The sequence below is a fragment of the Gorilla gorilla genome, chromosome 19 (assembly GCF_029281585.2).
Source record: "Gorilla gorilla gorilla isolate KB3781 chromosome 19, NHGRI_mGorGor1-v2.1_pri, whole genome shotgun sequence".
NCBI classification, from domain to species: domain Eukaryota; kingdom Metazoa; phylum Chordata; class Mammalia; order Primates; family Hominidae; genus Gorilla; species Gorilla gorilla.
In genome coordinates, this window is record NC_073243.2 from 55,517,796 (window position 1) to 55,538,580 (window position 20,785).

At 40.3% G+C, this 20,785-nt stretch overlaps 1 long non-coding RNA gene across 2 annotated transcripts in view; it reads left to right on the forward strand.

Annotated features, from left to right (window-relative positions):
- Positions 1-20,785, forward strand: part of LOC115931280 (uncharacterized) — an 82,271-nt gene that overhangs the window by 36,576 nt on the left and 24,910 nt on the right. The window contains exon 1 of one of the 2 annotated variants that reach the window (XR_010131668.1): positions 2,569-2,726. The exons of the other annotated variant lie outside the window; for it this stretch is intronic. This is a non-coding gene — a long non-coding RNA (uncharacterized lncRNA). Of the gene's footprint in view, positions 1-2,568; positions 2,727-20,785 lie in introns of those variants that run through there. 2 annotated transcript variants of the gene reach the window in all.

Genomic DNA, 20,785 nt, shown 5'->3' on the forward strand with positions numbered 1-20,785 from the left:
AGTCCCAAATCCCTTCTCCACACTTCAAAAATCCCAAAACTCTAAGCACTGATTTACTTTTATAAATTTGCACAAATTCATTTGACATCAAAACTTGACCTTGCTGTGAATTCATTCATAGTCTTCCTTTTCTTGTCCCACTTTGGGTGAGTACTCATTTTCCTCTAGAAAATTTTGCGGCTCTGAATTCCAAAACACATGTGGCCCCCAAGGGTATCAAAGAAGGGATTGTGAACCTGTAATTAAACATGAAGTATTTGGCTTTCTTGCCTGTAAATAGGCAAAAAAGTTTTTTTGATGTTGAAAGGCAAGTCATGGAGCATCTGTTTTACTGATGTTGATTATACCAAATGTGGCATACTCCTGGCACTTGGCAGCAGTAGGGACATCTCCTGACCAGGGAGGCTCCTCAATGGCTGCAGTGATGACAATGATGATATGGTTTGGGAGCCAGCATTTTCCCGATCTTAAGAAAGGGAGACAACTTCTTGGAGGCCTGGTCTTGGGGTAGAGTTTTGGGAGTCACTATTGGAAGCACAACCTGAAATTTATTCTCAAACCTCCATTTTACACCCTGTAATAAATAATTTCTTGCTCAAACTAGCTAGAATAGAGTCTGACTTCTGCAACTGAGCCTGAAATGGTATCCCAGCCACACAGCAACACCGATCCAACCATGCTATAATTCCATTTTTTTTAACTCAAACTATTGTCAGCTGCATAACTGCCAGACTTGGTAGCCATAAAGTAAAATAACAAAATAAATGTAAAAATAAGCCGGGTGGCATGCGCCTGTAGTCTCATGTGCCTGTAGTCAGGAGCTGAGTTGGGAGGATTGCTCAAGCCCAGGAGTTTGAGGCTGCAGTGTGCTGTGATAGTGCCTATGAATAGCCACTGTACTCCAGCCTGCAGAACATAGAGAGACCCTGTCTCAAAAAAAAAAAAAAAAAAAAAAGCCTGCTCACAAAACAAATATTTCCTACTACCAAGGCTGAGACTGCCCAGTAGAAGTTGATGCAGACAAAGATCTTTCAGCAATTGTTGAAACCATTACATTGCCTCCAAAAGTGATCCTGTTAAAACAGAACTATTCATTCGGATGTAGGCTTTCTGTCACTGTGTTAGTTAGTCAATATAAATCTATTTGGTAACCGTTGGAGAGAATGGAAGTAATACAGAGAAAGATAATACAGAGTATTTATTTCCAAGGAGTTTCTTCTCTCCTGGGCTTCTGGTCAGACACCTAACCAAGCATTATGCCCACTCTAAGTGCTGTAATGGGTATGCACAAAGTGCAATTACTTAGCCATTTCCTCCACTCACATCCAGGCATTTCACAGCTTGCACAGCCTGAATCCACAGCCTCACTCCTACAGACAGATGCTTAATGTAAACACTTAATATCCATGTGTCTGTAACAGTAATAACGTCATGAGAACCCTAAAGGCAAAAAGCCTTTAAGGAGTAGCTAGGTAGAGAGTAATAGATTTATAGCATGAAAATGTGTTTAATCAGGAGTCTGAGTACATGAAAATAACATCAAATCAACCCTATCTCTAAAAATGAGAGAAAAATTAAATAAGTAAGATGGATACTTGAAATATTAGTGTTTATTAGCAGAGTTTTTAGTGTGTAAACATACCCACCCTAATTTTGTCTTGAGAATTGGATTCTGAAAAAACTGTGATCAGCACAATGGGGTGTTGATACCCTGGCACCATGAAAGCATTGAAAGGGAGAAAAATGACTGGATCGGCAAAAGTCTTGACAAGAGAGGCCAACAGAAACCAAAAGCCTTCACGGTTGTAACTCAATTTGTTTTCTGAGCTCAGAAGAGAATGACACTGTGCTAGATGGATTTCAGTTGTCCTTCCAGATCTGCTCTCCACTTCTCCACACTGGCCAGCACCCTTCATGTGCTGCTCATAAAGCTGAGGGCCACAGAGGAGCACACGGGGTGAGCTGTGATGAATGATTTTCATTTACCTTTCCAGATCCTCTGTCCACCCTGCTCTGCCGATAGGCATTTACGGACCATAGCGACAAGCTCCTTTGTCCCCTGGCTTCTGGTTAGAGAGCCATTGAGATGCACGGGCAAAGACTGAATGGAGAGGGAAAAGTGAGGTTGGGGCATTGCCTGCCCTCCCTGCAGGGCTATGAGTCTCAGAGTCCATGTTCCACGATCTAAGGCCAAGCGCCCGTCAAGCAGGCAGCTCTCTTTCATAGCTTCCAGGTCCAATGACCTTCCCTCTAAGGGTGGTAATGGCACTCCATGCTTAGCAATCACTATTCCTTTTAACCCAGTACATCTTTGCAAATTAGCCCTTTTTGAAACTCTTCAGTTTCCCTCATTTGACTGCATCACTTTTTTCTCATGGAAACCCTGACTTGGGGATTATTGTTTAGGGAGAGTTTCCCCAGTGTTTTTACAGAGCTAACAGGAAGTTAATTTGCCTGCCCTTTATACAGCTCAGTTAGATCAGCTTTTGCCTGGAAAGGAGCCTTGCAGGGCTTGGCTTTGTATCCTGTTGGGATGATCATCTCTCCAGTGTGATGACTGAGGGTTGTGTCCAGTTAGTGCACTAGCAACTGAAGTTAGGAAGGCTCGGGTGGACACTGCCAACCAGCAATCCAATCTGCCTGATGGCCAACCCTTTGACTGCTGGGAGCCTGGAGCTTTCTGAATCAGACAACTTCCAGACTTCACATGTGCTGCCAAGCACAAGGTATGAAAAAGGTTTCTTTTCTTTAGATTCTGCTTTTTCACTAAAGCTGCATCTTTATCCAATTAATTAGAGAAATGTTACTCAAAGCGTAGTCTGGGGACCACTGCTGGTATGCACACTGGTGGAGCTTGCACCAGAATAAGTTCACTATGTTCCACTGACAGGCTTTTTTTCTTTTTTTTTTCTCGGTAGCAAGACTTTTTGATGACTTGTTGATTTACAATTTCATAAGCTTTTTTTCTCATCACAGATGAGGAACAAATATTTACCAACCTGGTATTTGGGTACTTGCAGTAGCACTGAATTAGAGGACTGTGAAATCGGGCCTAGGCAATAAACTGGGTCAGCATTTCCCATGTTGTGCTCCGTGGAATCCTAATCTTGTGACAGCCTGTCTATTAAGAGGAGGAAATGCTTAGAGAGTCACAAAGGACATGACCATGTTAATGGCTCTGATAAGTCCTGCAGTTAAAGAATGTGCTTATTTTTGTTCAGCACAGAATTTCCCATACTTGTTTAAAATGATTATGTTATGTCATGGCTATTGCCACTTGTGAAATGAGTGTTCTGTGGAACTAACACTGTTGGCAAGGAAATGCTTCAGGAAGTGCTAAGCCAGAGGATCTCTAGAGTCTCTTGGGAAGATATTTATCTTCTCAGGGCCCCTGTTTCCTTAACTATCAATTAATGTCTAACATCTGACTAGTGGTAAGCATTTTCATATGCATGTCCTCAATGAGACTCGGGGTTATCCTGTGAGAAATCGGGCAGGAATGGTACATCCCAGTCCACACAGGAGTAATTGAAGGGTCAGACAGATATGTGACTTACTCAAAGTCACACAACTTGTAAAAGGTGAAACTAGAATTTGACACTCAGGTCTTCAAATTTTAAAATCTATTATTTCCTACTATACTGCATTGAATCTTTGAGCTGGAAGGACTCTTAGTGGATAATATATCTAATCAGGTAAGTAATACTCTAGCAAAGGAGGGATTCAATGTGAATTCAGTGCTGGTCATTTAACTTTTAGCTGAAGTTCAAACCTGTTTCTTTACATCATTTTGACATCTTCCTCTTGTTATGGTCAAAGACAGCTTTCCAATGTCCTATGCACTCACCGTCTCAGGGAATGGGTCACATTGTCATATTCGTCTTCTGAAGTGAGTAGAAGACGGCCTTCCACAAACGTTGGACCTCTGGGTTTGTTCACAGAGCAAGGCAATGACATTGGGGAGACAGGAGGGCACTCTATATTTATATTCTGTATTCCTGAGTCAAGAAAAAGGAGTGTGAGATTTAACAGCACTTGGCTAAAACAATTAAGTCACAGCCTATCTTCTTGTGGTCAGCTAAAAGAAAAGAAAAGAAAGTGAGATTATTTTTGTATTTTTAAAAACAAAGGCTAAGAAATAATCTGCTCACAATGTTCTCCATTCTGTATGTGTGTGTTTCTAACTAGCTATTAAAATTCTAATGATTCATTAATTCATTTGTTCATTCATTCAGTAGGCTTTTCTTGAGTACTTACTCTGGGCCAGGCAATGTACTAGGGGTTGAGGAAACAGAATGAATAAAATTAATTTGTCACCCAAGTCAAACATGAATCATCATTACCATCACAAACAAATATTGAGCATCTTCTATAAAAGGGGCCAGTACTGGGCACTTCCGGGATCTATAATAAGACATAGCAAGGCAGGGTCCTTGTCCTCCAAGAGTTCAGTCTCCTTGAGGAAATAGCTATGCTTAGCCATAAAAGGCTAAGCATCATTGTGCAATGCTGAGTGCCAGCCCAGTAGTGTGAAGAATAAGAGTAACCAGCATTCCAGGGATAAGAAGTCACTCTTGGTCCAGGCAGGTGGGAGCTGTCAGAGTGGCATAATTGTGGTCAAAGCTAATAATAACTCTATTATAAACCACAGCATTGCAAGGAAGCAGGAATAATTTTTCTGAGAGAATGAAATCTTTTTGGTTTAAATTGACCTCACGGAAATAAATCTGGCACTTAAAAGAGTTTCGGGTTTCATTTATGTCATGAGGGTCCATTTGCGGGTGACTAGTTCCCGAAATAAAGAACTCGTCTCTCTAGACTGGAGTAATCTTGAATCTGAGAGATGAAAGTTCATTATTCTTTTGAAAGTTAGTCAACATTAATTGTGTTTGGCACTTTTTAGGTAAGGAAAATTATCCTACACTGGATGGTTACAATTACATTGTTATGTCTGAGAGTCTTTTCTCATGTAATTACTATGTGCTGGCTCTCTAATTACAATGAGGGCCTGAATTTTCTTCTGTCACTGTAAATGATGTCTCTACTATATTGAAAAAATAGTGGACTTTCTTATCCTCAAAGAAGGTATCAAAACTGGTAAGCTATGAAGAACTTAAAAATACCGTTGACGATATAGATATTTCTACAGCTTTATTTTAAAAGTTTAGGTATCATATCCTATTGGATTTAGAGAAATTTTGATAATTTGATTAAAATCTTATGTTTATGTTGTTACATTCTAAGTAGAAAATCAGATCCATGCTTAGTATGGGTTTTAAATTTTATTTATTCTAAATTCTTAGAAAAATGCACTGCTAATATATGACTTACTTGACCTCAACTTCAATGAGCAAAAGAAGCTTGCAAATTTAAGGTATTTAATAAAATGCCTCCCCACCTACCTTGAATTCTCATAGAAAATACCACAGGGTTTGACTACAAACAAGAAACACTAGAGGTTTCTTCCTTCCCAATAAGGACAGTTATTAAAAAGCTGGGTGAAATAATTTTCTTACATTTTTTCTCTTAAAAAATCCAAGAGTTAATAAGATAGTGAAGATTTAATCTACAACAGTACAGAAGACAAAATCCCAGGAACGTAAGTTGAGCACACAAAGCTGCTTTGACCTCAATAGCATTTTCCAAACCTGAAGAAACATGCAAAACTGAGGTGCTGTCTCGGTGGCCTCACAAAGCAAGTAGGAAAAAAGTGAAAACCTAGGCCCACCCATAGTGGGGAGCCCATTCTCTCCATAGATATTAAACTGGGATCCAAGGTTTATGCCCTCAGGGAAATAGAAAGCCTAAAGGAAAACAACTTTTGCTTGGATTTGCAGCCCGGATTTGCAGCCCAGGTTTGCATCAACTGGATGGTCCAAGGAGCCTCAAGCCTTGAACTTAGACTAAGCAGATCCCTTACTGGTAATGCTCCGGGAGCAAATAAGAATGGTCTCCAGAGAAAAATTCTGTCATCTCAGAGTTTAATCACTCTCAAATTATTTTTCAAATTCAACAACCAGTCTACAGTCAAATATGACTTGTTGCATAAACATGACAACATAAATGAGAACTAGCAGAAAAAAATAGACAATAGAACCAGACCATAAAGACCTAAAATGTTAAAATTATAAGATACAGACTACAAAATGTTTATTATGTTTAAAGAAATAAACATGTTTCCAAGGAATGAGAAACTACAAAAAGTCCAATAGCACCACCCAACTTTTGTAAAAACAAACAAAATGCCTTTAAACACTTCCAAATACATTTCAACAGAAAAAGTGAGGCCAGTGATTGCCATGGAGAGCTCCATGGCCAAAGTCACATACACTTCCTGGGGTGACCAGTATCCAACAACTGATCAATACTGGTTATGAAGTCCTGGCCAATTCCTGGTCACCACAGCTGCGTAAGTTATCCGATCCTCAAACTCCCTGTGAGTCGCCCGACACTTCTGTTGAGTCTTATTGGATGATAAGCTGTGGTTGTTGCTTGGGCACTTTAGCTCCTCATGGCAAGGGACAGGTAGGTATGGAGAAGAATCACCATCTTGGCAGAAGTAATTGACTCCTGCTGTTATGCAATAAGGGCACAGAGGAATGTAGTTAGCATCCAGTTGATTCCCCTGGGTGCCTCCTGGTATTCCTTTCCTTAATTGTGACGTGAATGGTCAAATGCAGCAACCTGGCCTGTGAAAGGCATGGTGATCAGGGGCTCAGACCCTTCCAAGTCTGACTCACAGGACCACATAAGCCAGTGAGTCCATAGAAATGTTAGAGAAATCCAGAATGGAGAGAAAAGGAGGGACCTGATGAGTGTTTGTTTTGGCCTTGAGATCATCGGCAGCTGTAGTTCATCCCACTAACCTTATTCTCCTAAATTTCCCTCTGGAAGAGAGGCCCACTAAAATCCTGGAGGCATTGCTCCCAGAACCTGTTTGAAGCACTGGGTCCAAGTAGTGCAATGTGCGGATTATGATGGATGCGGTTATGGTCAACCTAGATCACCCTTTAGGATTTGAGGCACTTCCAAACTGATGAGATGACCCTGAGCCACCTAGCTTAAGGACTCACTTCCTTCCTGGGTGGCTCATATCCAGGGACTAATCAACATGGGGACATAATATCCCCTTTCTCTCTTCTTCTCCATGTGGGGCACCTCTGAAGGTGATTTCACCTTCAGAACTCCCTGCAGGGTTGACTGTGTCTTCCATTGAGATACCCAGCATTGCAGTTCAACTGTGCCCAGTCCTACTTTCTTCTCTTCTCTTACACATGTTCAATCTGCAAAGCACTCCTGCGTAAACCTCCTGTGTTCAAGTCTGTTATTCAGGAGACCCAGCCTGTGACACTCAGGTCTTCACTGAGTTGAGCTTCTGTACCTTACTGGGGTCCAGATATTTCTTCTTCAGACATTCTCTAATTTTAAGAACCTTATCTAAGGGACAGGAAGTCTTTGTTCTTTCTGACAATCTGGACAAGCTTTCAGGACATTTCCTAGAAATCACGCTGCAAGGAGCGTCAGGACTCCTGATATTTGATATATGCCCTACCAAACTCATCCCAGCTCTTCCCATATTTGACAATGACTTTAGAGAAACCAACAAAGTCTAGATTCTTAGGAGAGGGAAGCTAGTGCCCATCCCTCTTCACAGCTGAAAACACTCAATTGATTCAAAGTATTTGCATTTTAACTTTAAGAGCCCAGGCCATTTATCTTAATGATAGTGGGCCACTGTAGTGCCAGCAGTATCTATAACAAGGTGGAAATTGTAGGAATAGCACTAAAATAGGGACATGGGGGACAAGCTGCTGGCTATCCCATGGAGAGTTTCCGATGCGGTGCCCCTAGAGAAGGCCACTGTATGACCAAGTTGCTTTAGTTAAAATCACTAAGTGACTAAGGGTCACTTACTATGAGTGTCGGTAGAGACAAAGTTTTATTCCTTCACCACAGCAATGCCCCATTCCCCAAACCACTGAAAATAGACTCTGATTAAATTAGCCTATATTTGAGGACACTCACACATTGGTATCATTTTGAGTTTAACGTAATCAAGCAGAAACCTCAGCTGTGGGAACCATTTTAATGCAGAGCCCATTTGTATTTGTCCCCTCCAGATCAATCTAAATGCAATTTCTTGGCATTAGGTTCTTTGCTGGTTTGCAAGTAAGCTTTTTGGTTTTTTTAACAAATACTAAATGTAGAAACATCTATTTTTAACAAGAAAAATGGACACTCTTAAAAACAGAGCGGGATATTTTTTGGTTTTGGGAGTGGAGGTAGAAGAGCAGTGGGGAAGTTTAACCGAACATGGCCTATTTTACTGGTTCCAGTATAACATAAGTGTTTTCAGTTATGAGCTACCTTGATGGATTTATTTACCTTTAGATGTTTTTATTGGCTTGGGGAGCCATGGGGTTAAAGGAAAAGAGGGAACAAGGAAGTTAAAGTCTTTGAAAGAAGGCAACCAGTGGTGTCATCCAAGCATCCCAGCATTAAAACTAAAAGGATTCTGTAAAGTTTCCCTATAAATTGGTTACTTGGAACCCAGAGCCCTGGAGAAAGAGACTTGCCCAGGCTGCCAGTCAAAGAAAGACATATGCATATGGATTCCCTGAAATTAATGCTAGGGGGAAAGTCTACTAGGATTGTAAATGATCTAAGTGCTTAATGCACTTTCTTGGCAGATCCAAAGCAAAATTGTTTCCTCAAATTCAGGCCTCAGAGGCTGTGAGCCAAGCAGTTGTCAGTGGGTCTTGTAGTTAGTAGATACTTCTTCCTCTCCCCACACCAACCCTTATTGGGCCGTCCGTTCCCAGCTCTAAAGCTGAGAACCCTGCCCTTTTGTGCTCCTCTGGCCTAGGCCTGCTGGCAGCAGCAGCTCCACACTTCTGCCTGGAGGGCAAGAAAAGGAGGGGCTTGAGGGTGAGGGGACTCACAGAGTTGGAAGGGCATGCCACTTTGCCCATTTGCTTATTTCATCAGTGATTGATTTTTCTTTCATGAGAGAAGGAAAAACGAGAGGAGAGAGTGAAGGTAAAAAGGAAGTTCTGCAGCCCTGGAAGAATGTCTGAGGGACATTCTGATTCAGGAGTTTATAGCTTGGGCAGGGTTGGCACTGATACTCACATGATGCATAAGAACCAGGCTGATGAGTTGAAAATTAGCTTCTGTTTTGATTTTGTCCCAGAATACGAAAACATTCACTTTCCTTGATAGAAAGCAGAGTTGAGAAGACTTTCTATCTGGCAATATTTATAAACTTTATGGGATCCTTACATAATGAGATGAAACGAAGTTTTATTATCTTAATGGCTGTTGCTTAGAAATGTTTTGGGACCCCGAGGGCTTGAGTGTTTCTTGGCCACAAAACTTCAAAGTATAATGTAAAACTGGCTTGCACTGGATATGAGAGAAATTCACATTTTGCTTTGAGGATAAAGGGAGAAGATAGACAAGAAGAGAAGAAATGCAAGGAGGAGGAAGACAGAGCATGGAGCCAAGTGGACAGAGGAGAGGACCAGGTGCGGGTACTGGCAGGTGAAGCATGCAGTCATGGGGGCGGCTGAGGCTATGCGAGAGGCATGGTAAGGCTGCTTTTCCACATGGAGTTCCTGGCCTTGCTGTGTCATGAGACTCCATTTCTGCTCCAGAATCATCCATAAAGACTCCTCTGTTCATATTTTCTTTTCCGTGGAACTCAGAAAGGGGGCAGGTGTTCTGCGGTATGGTCCTCATGGTATAGCACATAGTTGGGACAAGCTTAGGAGGAGGACCTCATGAGAAAGTGGGGACTCGTGGGACTCACGGGCTTCTGCCAGTGGTGGATTTGGGAGAGCAGGATTGAGTTAATTTGATCCAGATCTTCAAGGGCCAGGGACTCAGTACACAACTTTTGAGTAATAAAGATGATGGAAAGTAAGATATCATTTGGTAAAATCTGCATGACGTCCCAAACAGTAGGCTCCAGAATACATGGGAACACTCTTTCTCTTCCAATGCATTTAGATTTGCAGTCTCATCAGTGCTGGGCCCTGCCTGGCACAGAGTAGAAGGTCACTGACCTGCTCTCAAGTGAGGGTGGGTATGTAAATAAATGAATACAAGAAAATGAGTACGCTGATACAGCAATGAGGAAAAATGCAGCATTCGTGGAAGGCAAGTCATGCCTTATCAGGTATAAAAACACTACAGTGGTCCTCAGCCTTGATGGGTCAACCCTTCTTAGTGTGAATTTTGTTAACAGCCTGTGTCTGAAGTACCTTTCTAGGCACTGCAACTTTCTGAGTGTTTCCCTTCAGGACTCTATGTTAAAACAAACAAACCCAAACAAAAAAACACTTCTGTATTTCCATGGAAGTGATTTTTTAAGAAAAACAAATAATAAAAATGCACGACTTTTGGGTTGCCATATCAGGGCAAAAATAAAGGAAATAGTGCCTAGAAAGGGATTGTGAAGGCAGTGGCACCCTCTGCAAATGGCACCTGTTGCTACAGGTGCAGGATTTCTGGGGGAAGAAGAGGATTTCTTCCTGACAAGCAGGTCCACAGTGCAGCGCAGGCCATGCTGATACAACCTGGAGCATCTCACCATTAAGGGAAATTCCACATTAGGGAACATGGACATTTAGAGATTTTTTTTTTCTATTCTTCTGACATTTATACCTTGCATACTTTTGCTTTAGAAGATATAATTGACATAATTTTTAAAATGGCTTGCTGTGTGCTATGATGACAAGACAGGATTTAGAGTCAAAATTCCTGGATTTTTTTCCCGACCTCTTAACAAACCAGTTGCCAGAACTCATACAAGCCACTGCTTTGTGAGGCCTCAATTTCCTCATCTATAAAACAAGCTGCTAATAACATCTGACATTTTTACAAAAGCCTTTCTCTGGCTTAATGCTAAGTGTCATGCAATTGACAGTCTTTAAATCACACCTCCTAGACCTTGGGAAAGCAGTTTGTTAGTTTATTATTTATGTAATCCTCTCTGTCTTTCTGAACACTTTCTATGCTTCAGGCACCGTACCCAGTGTTTGAGTTGATTGTCTTCTTTCTTTTCACCACCACTCTACGAATTTGGCACTATCATGACCCCATTTTTACAACCAGGGACACGGGCTGAGAGGTCAAATAGTTGGCCGTGATCACCCAGCTGAGATCCTGGCCTGACCCAGAGCCCACACCTCAGAGCCCCCTCCAGGAAGCAGCCAGCTAGTTCTGTACCTGTCTTGAGTTTCTGTCTAAAGCTCTCCTTACCCCTCCTCCTTCTGCCTGGAAAGAAGACAGAAGTTGCCCAGCACCATTCAACCACCTACATTTACTGTAACTATGTCACCAGCATCTCTACTTTCTGAAACCTCTGAGTGGTATCATCTTGGGCCCTCAGTGCATAGATTTGCTACAGAACCCCCAGCATCCTTCAGTGTTTGGAGAGTTCCGTGTGATGAATGGTACCATTGGTCTTTGTGTGCTTGGCACTGGAGCCCCTGATGTTGATTAGACCAGGACTGATGAGCTGCTTGGCTCCTGCCCAGCTGGCAGGCCCTAGCCCCCACTTCTCACACCTAATTGAAGCAACACAGCCCAGGCTCTCCAAGACCACTCGCTGCCAAATGATGAAAAATCCTCTGACCTCCCTCCTGATTGTTTTCAAATTAAAAGGTACTTTGGGGACAACTGAAATTCCCCCAAGTGCTTGTCTGAGCAATTTTGGCAGCTTCTCCCAAAGTGCTCTGGCTCCCAGCACAACCACCCAGCCTCAGACTCTCCACCTAGTGCAGGGCCCAGGCCCTGTCTGTTTTCTGAGCTCAGGCCTTGAGCACAGTGCCAGCTCCTTGCCTGCTGGGGGCTTCTTCCTGCCCCAGGGGAACTGATACCTTTGCCTCACATTGATACGTGGAAAGAAGAGCAACGGGAAGGGCCCTGGAATCTGCTCTGGGCTTCTGGGGGAGCAGCTTCTAGTACCGCAGCTGAGGAGCACAACCATCAGCACTGGGCATGGGATGCTTGGGGGCCTTTGCTTAGTTCTATCTGTCAGGGAGGACCCTCACTGATTGAGGGATGCACAGAATCATTAGTTTTCCTCCCCACCTACAAGGATCAGATCCACAGAGAGTTAGAGCTGAAAGGGGCACAGAGGAGCTTGCTTTTCTCATTCAACCTTATGTTTTGAGATTTATATCTGTAGACACATGCATCTCTTTATCAATTTTAACTACTGTAGATGTGTCCATTGTGAATATGCTGCCATTTACTTATTTATTTTTCTGTTGATGTACACTTATTTTCAATTTTTTACAAGTATGAATATACCACAAATGAACTTTCTCATAAATGTGTCTTTATATGTGTGTGGGAGTCTTTGAGGGGTAGATAAATAGAATGAAATTTCTGGGTCTAAGAGTGGGCACATCTTTATCTTTCTGTGTTGTCAAATTCTTCTCCAAATTGATTGCACCAATTTGAACCGCCTCCCACATTGTGTAAGAGTTATCATTTCACACTCATTAGATTGACAAAAGTGAAAAAGTCTAACATCCCCTAGTATTGGAAATATCGTGGGGAAATGGGAGCTCATGGCTGTTTTAATTTGCATTTTCCAACTCTTAGTTGATTTCACATTCTGGTTTCTGTGTGCGTGTGCGTGTGTGTGTGTGTGTGTGTGTGTGTGTGTGTGTGTGTGTGTTGCTGGTTTATATCCATTGCCCATTTTTCTATTGAATATTTTGACTTTTTATCCTACTGATTTGTAGAAATTGTTTTTATGTGTTGGATACTTTTCCTTTGATGATTACATGAAGATCAGTTATCTTCCCCCAGTCAGTGGCTGGTTTTTCACTCAGATTACATTAAATTTTAAAACGTACAACAACAAAAACACTATAAGTAATCTTTTGCTTTGCAGGTGCTGCTTTAGTGACTTATGGAAAAAATCCCTCTCTACTTTGAGATCATATTCTTCTTTTTTTATATACAATTGTAATCTGATCCGGGCTGAAAAATGAAGTATAGCAGTTTAAATAGCAGGAAGTAGTCAACAACTCATTATAAAAGCAACAGAAAACACGGAAATGTGCATCAGAAAGTCCCACCGGTTTCTCCCAAGTGTTTAACCTCGAGAAGATCACTGAACTTCTCTGTAAAGCAGGCAATATGTGTCCCTGTGTTTCTCACCGGTTGGTTGGGAAGCCCTGAACACATATCAAGTAGGGTTGCTATTCATGAGGCCTGCCCTCAGCTGCTATTGTAGTCTTGTCCTCTGGGATTTTCTGGACTTGTAAAACCTCAAGCTGCAGTTAAAACACCATCCTCCACACCCTAGGCCAGAATGCCTGGGCTCACCTGGGTGACTCAGCTGAGACATGGCAAGAAAACACTCAAAACTTTGAATCTGAGCTGGCTTCTTTCATTCAAGTAAGGGCCAGTTTACAGAGCCCCTCCAAGGGAGATGGTGCTTGGAGTGGGGAGGTAGGAAAAGGTTGATATAGTTTGGCTCTGTGTCTCCACCCAAATCTCATCTCCTGTTAGGGAGGGGCCTGGTGGGAGGTGATTGGGTCATGCGGGCAGTTTCCCCCATGCTGTTCTCATGATAGTGAGTGAGTTCTCACAAGATCTGATGGTTTTAAAGTGTGGCACTTCCCACCTTGCTCTTTCTATGGCCACCATGTAAGATGTGCCTTGCTTCCCGTCACCATTTTAAGTTTCCTGAGGCCTCCCCAGCCATGCAGAACTATGAGTCAATTAAACCTCTTTCATTTGTAACTTACCCAGTCTCAGGTAGCTCTTTGTAGCAGTGTGAAAATGGACTAATACAGGGGTCCACAATGAAGTCCTGGATTCCTCAGAGGGAGGAGTGGGGAGAAATAAAATATTAGTCCGCACTGTCTCCCTCAGCCAGATTCCTGTAGGTTTTCTGAAGTAACTGATCAGGACTAAGTCTAGGAAAATTGGAAATAGAAGAGATGAAATTTATTTTGAACTGAACTTCAGTTTTGCTATTCTGCAACTCTTAGTTCCTTTTTTGATGCTCTTTCTCTTTCTCCCATGTCATGCTCATAGTACTCCCACCCCCACCACCAATCTCTCCTATTCTGCCTACCAAAACTTGCACTTGGAACAGCATCTGGCCTAGAAGGCCTCAATAAATGTGGCTATTATTAGCAAAGAATAAAGCAGTGGCATCCTTTTGTAATGTACTTTACATGTAGGTACAATGATCATCACCCCGTTTTTACAGATGAAGAAATTGAAGAAAAAGAGGATACATTACCATCCAAGTTCATGGAAATATTAATTAAAGAGGCAGATTCACATTAAGGTCGAGCCCACACTCTGAAGACCTCTGGCTTCTCAGGCCTTGTTGACCTGCAGGTGCCTAGTTCCCTCCTAGGGAAATGGGTGAGTTATTCTTAGCGGAGTCCCCTCTTGGGATGTGTGTGTGTGTGTTGTGTGTATTCAAACAGAGGAACAGGGATGAAGGGAAACGAGAGAGCAGTGAAGACAGAATTTGAGAATGTGGGCTCTCCAAGGGTCAGCTTTGAAAAAGAATTTTTAAAAATAATGGTAAAAGAAAGGCTTTATCTTATTTAAAGGGCATTCTTTAAAAATCACCATCACCCACAATAACAACAGATAAGGAGAAGGCAGTAACTACTGATGGATTTCAGAAAAACTTGGGAAAATGTTTAGGAACAGGGAGTCCATCCTCATGCCCTTACTGAATCTACCCACATTCATATCACCAGCCAGTTGTGAGCAATTGCCCCAGAGCCTCTCTGCAGGGAGCCCTAAAGGACCAGAAGACAGATGGAAGAGCAAGCTCCTCCTGCCCTGGGTTCAGTGGTTCAGATGGTAGTCACTGGTTCTAGAAGCCTCGTCAGGAACTCCTAAAGGAGAAGGAGCCAAAATCCATTCCCAGCTGAGTGATTCCAGGCTCTGGAAGGTGGGAAGTTTGAGGGGAATAAGGAGCCTCACCAACTCTTAAATCTATCCCAAGACTCTAACTCTTGCCTTTCCCATGTAAAGACCCATAACAGAGAGCATCACAACATGGAAGAGAGAAAACATCCACCTCAGCCTAGAGAAAGCTTGATTTAGAGATCACAAAACAATTGTGTGTGTGTGTGTGTGTGTGTGTTTCTTTTTAACACCACTATAGTTGAATTCTGACTCATTTTATAATGTGGGGTGTTCATTCAATATTTTAAAGTTTAAAAACCAGTGAGTGGGGCTTCAGATTTTCAGTCCAGCACATAAGGAACTTAGAATTCATCACTCCATCCTAACAATAAGCAAAAAGCTGAACTAGCTGAAAAATTAGGAGCCAAAGAGGTGAGGTCACAAGGAAAACCACTGTCCCCAAAATTAAAGAGACAGACAAACATCTACAGAGAATCACAACTTATTGTGGCAGAAATCCAGAAGTAGAAACCTCCATAGGAATCAGTTCTGGGTAGAGAAACCTGAACTGTAATTGATAAATTGCTGTAGACTAGATGTGAACAAGTCTGAAGATTAAAACTCCAGGAGGACCCAGTCGTGAGGGAGGTGGCACACTTTCATGAGTTTTACCTCCAGGAACTCTACCAAGTTATCACTGTAAATATTAGAGAAAAATCCTCTTGGGCTTCTGGTCAGGGAAGGGGAAAGGGAACCATTTTAACATATACCAGAGCATTTTGTTCTTCTTAACAAGGCCTGTGCCCGGGAGAAGCTATTGTACTAGAGCCTCACTTGCTGTGGTTTTATGAGAGCCTAAACCTACTGGAAGAAGGAAAATAAGTCAACTCTAGCCAGCTGTAGCCTTCCACCTGGGGAAAGGGAAACATACAACTACAATTCTTTCTAGCCTTTCACATGTGGTGAGGTAATTACCCAACTCCAGCTCACTCTAGCCTTCTGTGTGGAAGAAAAATACCCAACTTCAGTTCTTTCTAGCCTTTCATATGGGTGAAAATAATCACTCAACTCTAACCCACTCTTCCCCACTAGAAGAGTGGAAAAAAAAAAGAGAGAAAAACTAAGAAGCACTGGCAAAGTTCACAGTCCAGGGTCACAGACTCACCAAAAGACTGAGACCTAATCATAGCACTGTAAAATACTTCCCCTCCCCTCACACCTTACCACTATGTTACTAAAGACCTACCTACCATAGTTTCCTTTACCCAGCACATTGTGTCCCTTTTTCAAGAAAAAATTACAAGGCATTCTAAAAGCCAAAATACACAGCTTGAAAAGACTAAATAAGCAATGGAATGAGAGTCAGATATGGCAAGAATGTTGAAATTATCAGATTCAAAATGTTTTAAACCTATGATTAATATGCTAAGAGCTTTCATGGAAAAACTAGACAACATGCAAGGACAAGTGGATGATGTATGCAAAGGGATGGAAATTCTAAGAAAAAACAAAAAGAAGTTCTAGAGAGAAAACATTGTACAAGGAATGAAGAATGCCTTTGATGGACTCATTAGTGGACTGAACACAGCTAAGGAAAAAAATCTCTGAGCTTGAGGATATGACAATAGAAATTTCTAAAACTGAAAAGCAGAGATTAAAAAAAAGGCGGGGGGGACCTAACAAAATATCCAAGAACAGTGGGGACAACTACAAAAGGAGTTATTTATGTGTATATAAATAACTAAAACAAATTAAAGAAATACCAGATGGAGAAGAATGAGAAAGGGGAATAGAAAAAATATTTGAAGCAATGGTGACTGAGGGATTCACCCAAATTAGTCAAACACCAAACCACAGATCCAGAAAGCTCAGAAAACATGAGGCAGGAAAAATAAAACATACAAACAAACAAACAAACAACCCAACTACATCTAGGCATATCATATTCAGCTTCAGAAAATCAAAGATAAAGAAAAAAATCTTGAAAGAAGCCAGCGGGAAAATACATCTTACCTATGGAGTAGCAAAGATAAGAATTACATATGACTTCTCCTCAGAAACCATGCAAGCAAGAGGAGAGTAGAATAAAATATTTAAGTGCTGGGAAAAATGACCAGCTTAGATCTGTATACTGTAAAATTATCCTTCAAAAGTAAGAAAGAAATAAAACCTCTCTCAGAAAAAAAAAAAAACACCAGAGGGAATTTGTTGCTAGCAGATATGTTTTGCAAGAAAAGTTAAGAGAAGCTCTTGAGAAAAAATGAAAATAATAAATGTCAGAAACTCAGGTTTCCAAAGAAAGAAAGAGCATCAAAAAATGAATAAGTAAAGGCAAAATGAAAACTTTTATTTTTCTTATTCTTAATTGATCTAACAGATAACAATTTGCTCAAAATAATAGCAATAATGTATTCAATAGGTATGCATATATCCACAAGTGAAATGAATTACAGCAATGATACAAGGGATGGGAGCAATGAATTAGGAGTATTTTCTTATAAGATATTAGTACTACCTGTGAATTGGTATAGTGTTATTTAAAAGTGGACTTAAATTAGTTGTAAACTTCAAACTCTAGAGCAACCACTAAAAAATGTTAAATATAATTGATATACTAAGAAAGGAGAGAAAATGGAATAATATAAAATGCTCAGTTAAGGCCACAAAAGGCAGAAAAAGAGTGGAAGACAAGAATATGAACAAAGAACAAGGGCGACAAATAGAAAATAGTAACAAATATGGTAGATATTAATCTAACTATATCAATAATCATTTTAAATGTCAATGGTCTAAATACACCAATTAAAAGACAGAGGCTGTCAGAGTGGGTCAAAACATAAGAATAAAAAAATTAAGATTCAACTTAAACCATGACAGGTATAGATTAAAAGTGAAAGGATGGAAAAAGATATACCATGCTAACACCGATCATAAAAAAATGAGAGCAGCTATGTTAGTATCATATAGAACAGACTCCAATGGAAGGAGAGTTATTAGGGTTAAAGAAGCACATTATATAATAATAAAGGATCAGTACTCCAAGAAAACATAACAATCTGTAATGTGTAAGCTTCTAACAACAAAGCATCAAAATATGAGACAAAAACTGATAGAACTGCAAGGAGAAATAGATTATCCACTACCATAATTGGAGATTTTAACACTCTTTTATTAGAAATGGACAGATCCAGCAGACAAAAAATCAGCAAGGACATAGTTGAACTCAACAGCACTACCAATCAACTGGATATTATTGACATCTATAAACTACTTCATCCAATAACAGCAGATTACACATTCTTCTCAGGCTCACATGAAACATTCACCAAAACAGACTACATTCTGGGCCATAAAACACACCTTAACAAATTTAAAATAATAGAAATCACACAGTGGCTACTCTAAGACCACATTGAAATTAAACTAGAAATTAATAACAGAAAGATAGCTGGAAAACTTCTGACCTCAAGTGATCTACCCACATCAGCCTCCCAAAGTGCTGGGATTATAGGCATGAGCCACTGTGCCTGGCCAACGACACATTTCTAAATAACATGTGGGTCAAAGTAGAAATGAGAAAGTTAAAAGTAATTTGAACTAAATGAAAATAAAAATGCAACTTTTCAAAATTAGTAAGATGCAGCAAAAGCAATACTTAGAGGGAAATTTACAATGTTGAATGCATATATTAGAAAAAAAGATTTAAAATCAGTAATCTAAGCTTCCGTTTTAGGAAACTAGAAAAAGAAGAGTAAATTAAATAGAAACTCAGCAGAAGGAAAGAAATAAAAATTAGAGCAGAAATCAATGAAATTGAAAATAGGAAGTCAACGGAGAAAATTAACAAAACTAAAATGTGGTTCTTTGAAAAGATCAATAAAAATCAATAAGCCTCTATCCAGGCTAAGAAAAAAAGAGAGAAGACACAAATTACTAATATCATAATTGACAGAGAGAGCATTACTGCAGATCCTACAGATATTAAGTGGATAATAAATGAATATTATGAACAACATTATGTCCACAAATTTGATAACCTAGATATGATGGATCAATTTCTTGAGAGATACAATCTGCCAAAACTCATACAAGAAGAAATAGAAATCTAAATAGGCCTATGTCCATTTAAAAAAAGGAACCAACAATTAATAAGCTTTTGAAAGAGAAAGCACTAGGCCAAGATGGGTTCACTGGTGAATTCTAACAAATATTTAAGGAAACAATTATACCAATTTTCTACAATTTCTTTCAGAAGATAAAAATATAGGGAACACTTTATCAAGTGTTCCCTATTCATGCTATGAGGCCAGCATTACCCTAATTACCCATTACCCTAAAACCAAACAAAGACATTACAAGAAAAGAAAACTACAGACAAATAACTCTCATAAATATAGATGCAAACTTCTCAACAAAATATTATCATATCAGTTCCCACAATGTTTAAAAAAATTATACACCATAACCAAGTGGGATTTATTCAAGGTATGAAAGACTGGCTCAACATTAGAAAATCAATATAATCCATCATAGCAACAAGATAAAGCATAAAAATTACTTTATGATATCAATAAATGCAGGAAAAGCATTTGTCACAACCCAACACCCATTCATAATAAAAACCTTCAGCCACTGCTCAATGAAATAAAAGAGGATACAAAGAAATGGAAGAACATTCCATGCTCGTGGGTAGGAAGAATCAATATCGTGAAAATGGCCATACTGCCCAAGGTAATTTATAGATTCAATGCCATCCCCATCAAGCTACCAATGACTTTCTTCACAGAATTGGAAAAAACTACTTTAAAGTTCATATGGAACCAAAAAAGAGCCTGCATTGCCAAGTCAATCCTAAGCCAAAAGAACAAAGCTGGAGGCATCATGCTACCTGACTTCAAACTACACTACAAGGCCACAGTAACCAAAACAGCACAGTACTGGTACCAAAACAGAGATATAGACCAATGGAACAGAACAGAGCCCTCAGAAATAATGCCGCATATGTACAACTATCTGATCTTTGACAAACCTGAGAAAAACAAGCAATGGGGAAAGGATTCCCTATTTAACAAATGGTGCTGGGAAAACTGGCTAGCCATATGTAGAAAGCTGAAACTGGATCCCTTCCTTACACCTTATACAAAAATTAATTCAAGATGGATTAAAGACTTCAATGTTAGACCTAAAACCATAAAAACCCTAGAAGAAAACCTAGGCAATACCATTCAGGACATAGGCATGGGCAAGGACTTCATGTCTAAAACACCAAAAGCAATGGCAACAAAAGCCAAAATTGACAAATGGGATCTAATTAAACTAAAGAGCTTCTGCACAGCAAAAGAAACCACCATCAGAGTGAAAAGGCAACCTACAGAATGGGAGAAAATTTTTGCAATCTACTCATCTGACAAATGGCTAATATCCAGAATCTACAATGAACTCAAACAAATTTACAAGAGAAAAATAAACAACCCCATCAAAAAGTGGGTGAAGGATATGAACACGCACTTCTCAAAAGAAGACATTTATGCAGCCAAAAAACACATGAAAAAATGCTCATCATCACTGGCTATCAGAGAAATGCAAATCAAAACCACAATGAGATACCATCTCACGCCAGTTAGAATGGCGATCATTAAAAAGTCAGGAAACAACAGGTGCTGGAGAGGATGTGGAGAAATAGGAACACTTTTACACTGTTGGTGAGACTGTAAACTAGTTCAACCATTGTGGAAGTCGGTGTGGCGATTCCTCAGGGATCTAGAACTAGAAATCATCTGACCCAGCCATCCCATTACTGGGTATATTCCCAAAGGATTGTAAATCATGCTGCTATAAAGACACATGCACACATATGTTTATTGCGGCATTATTCACA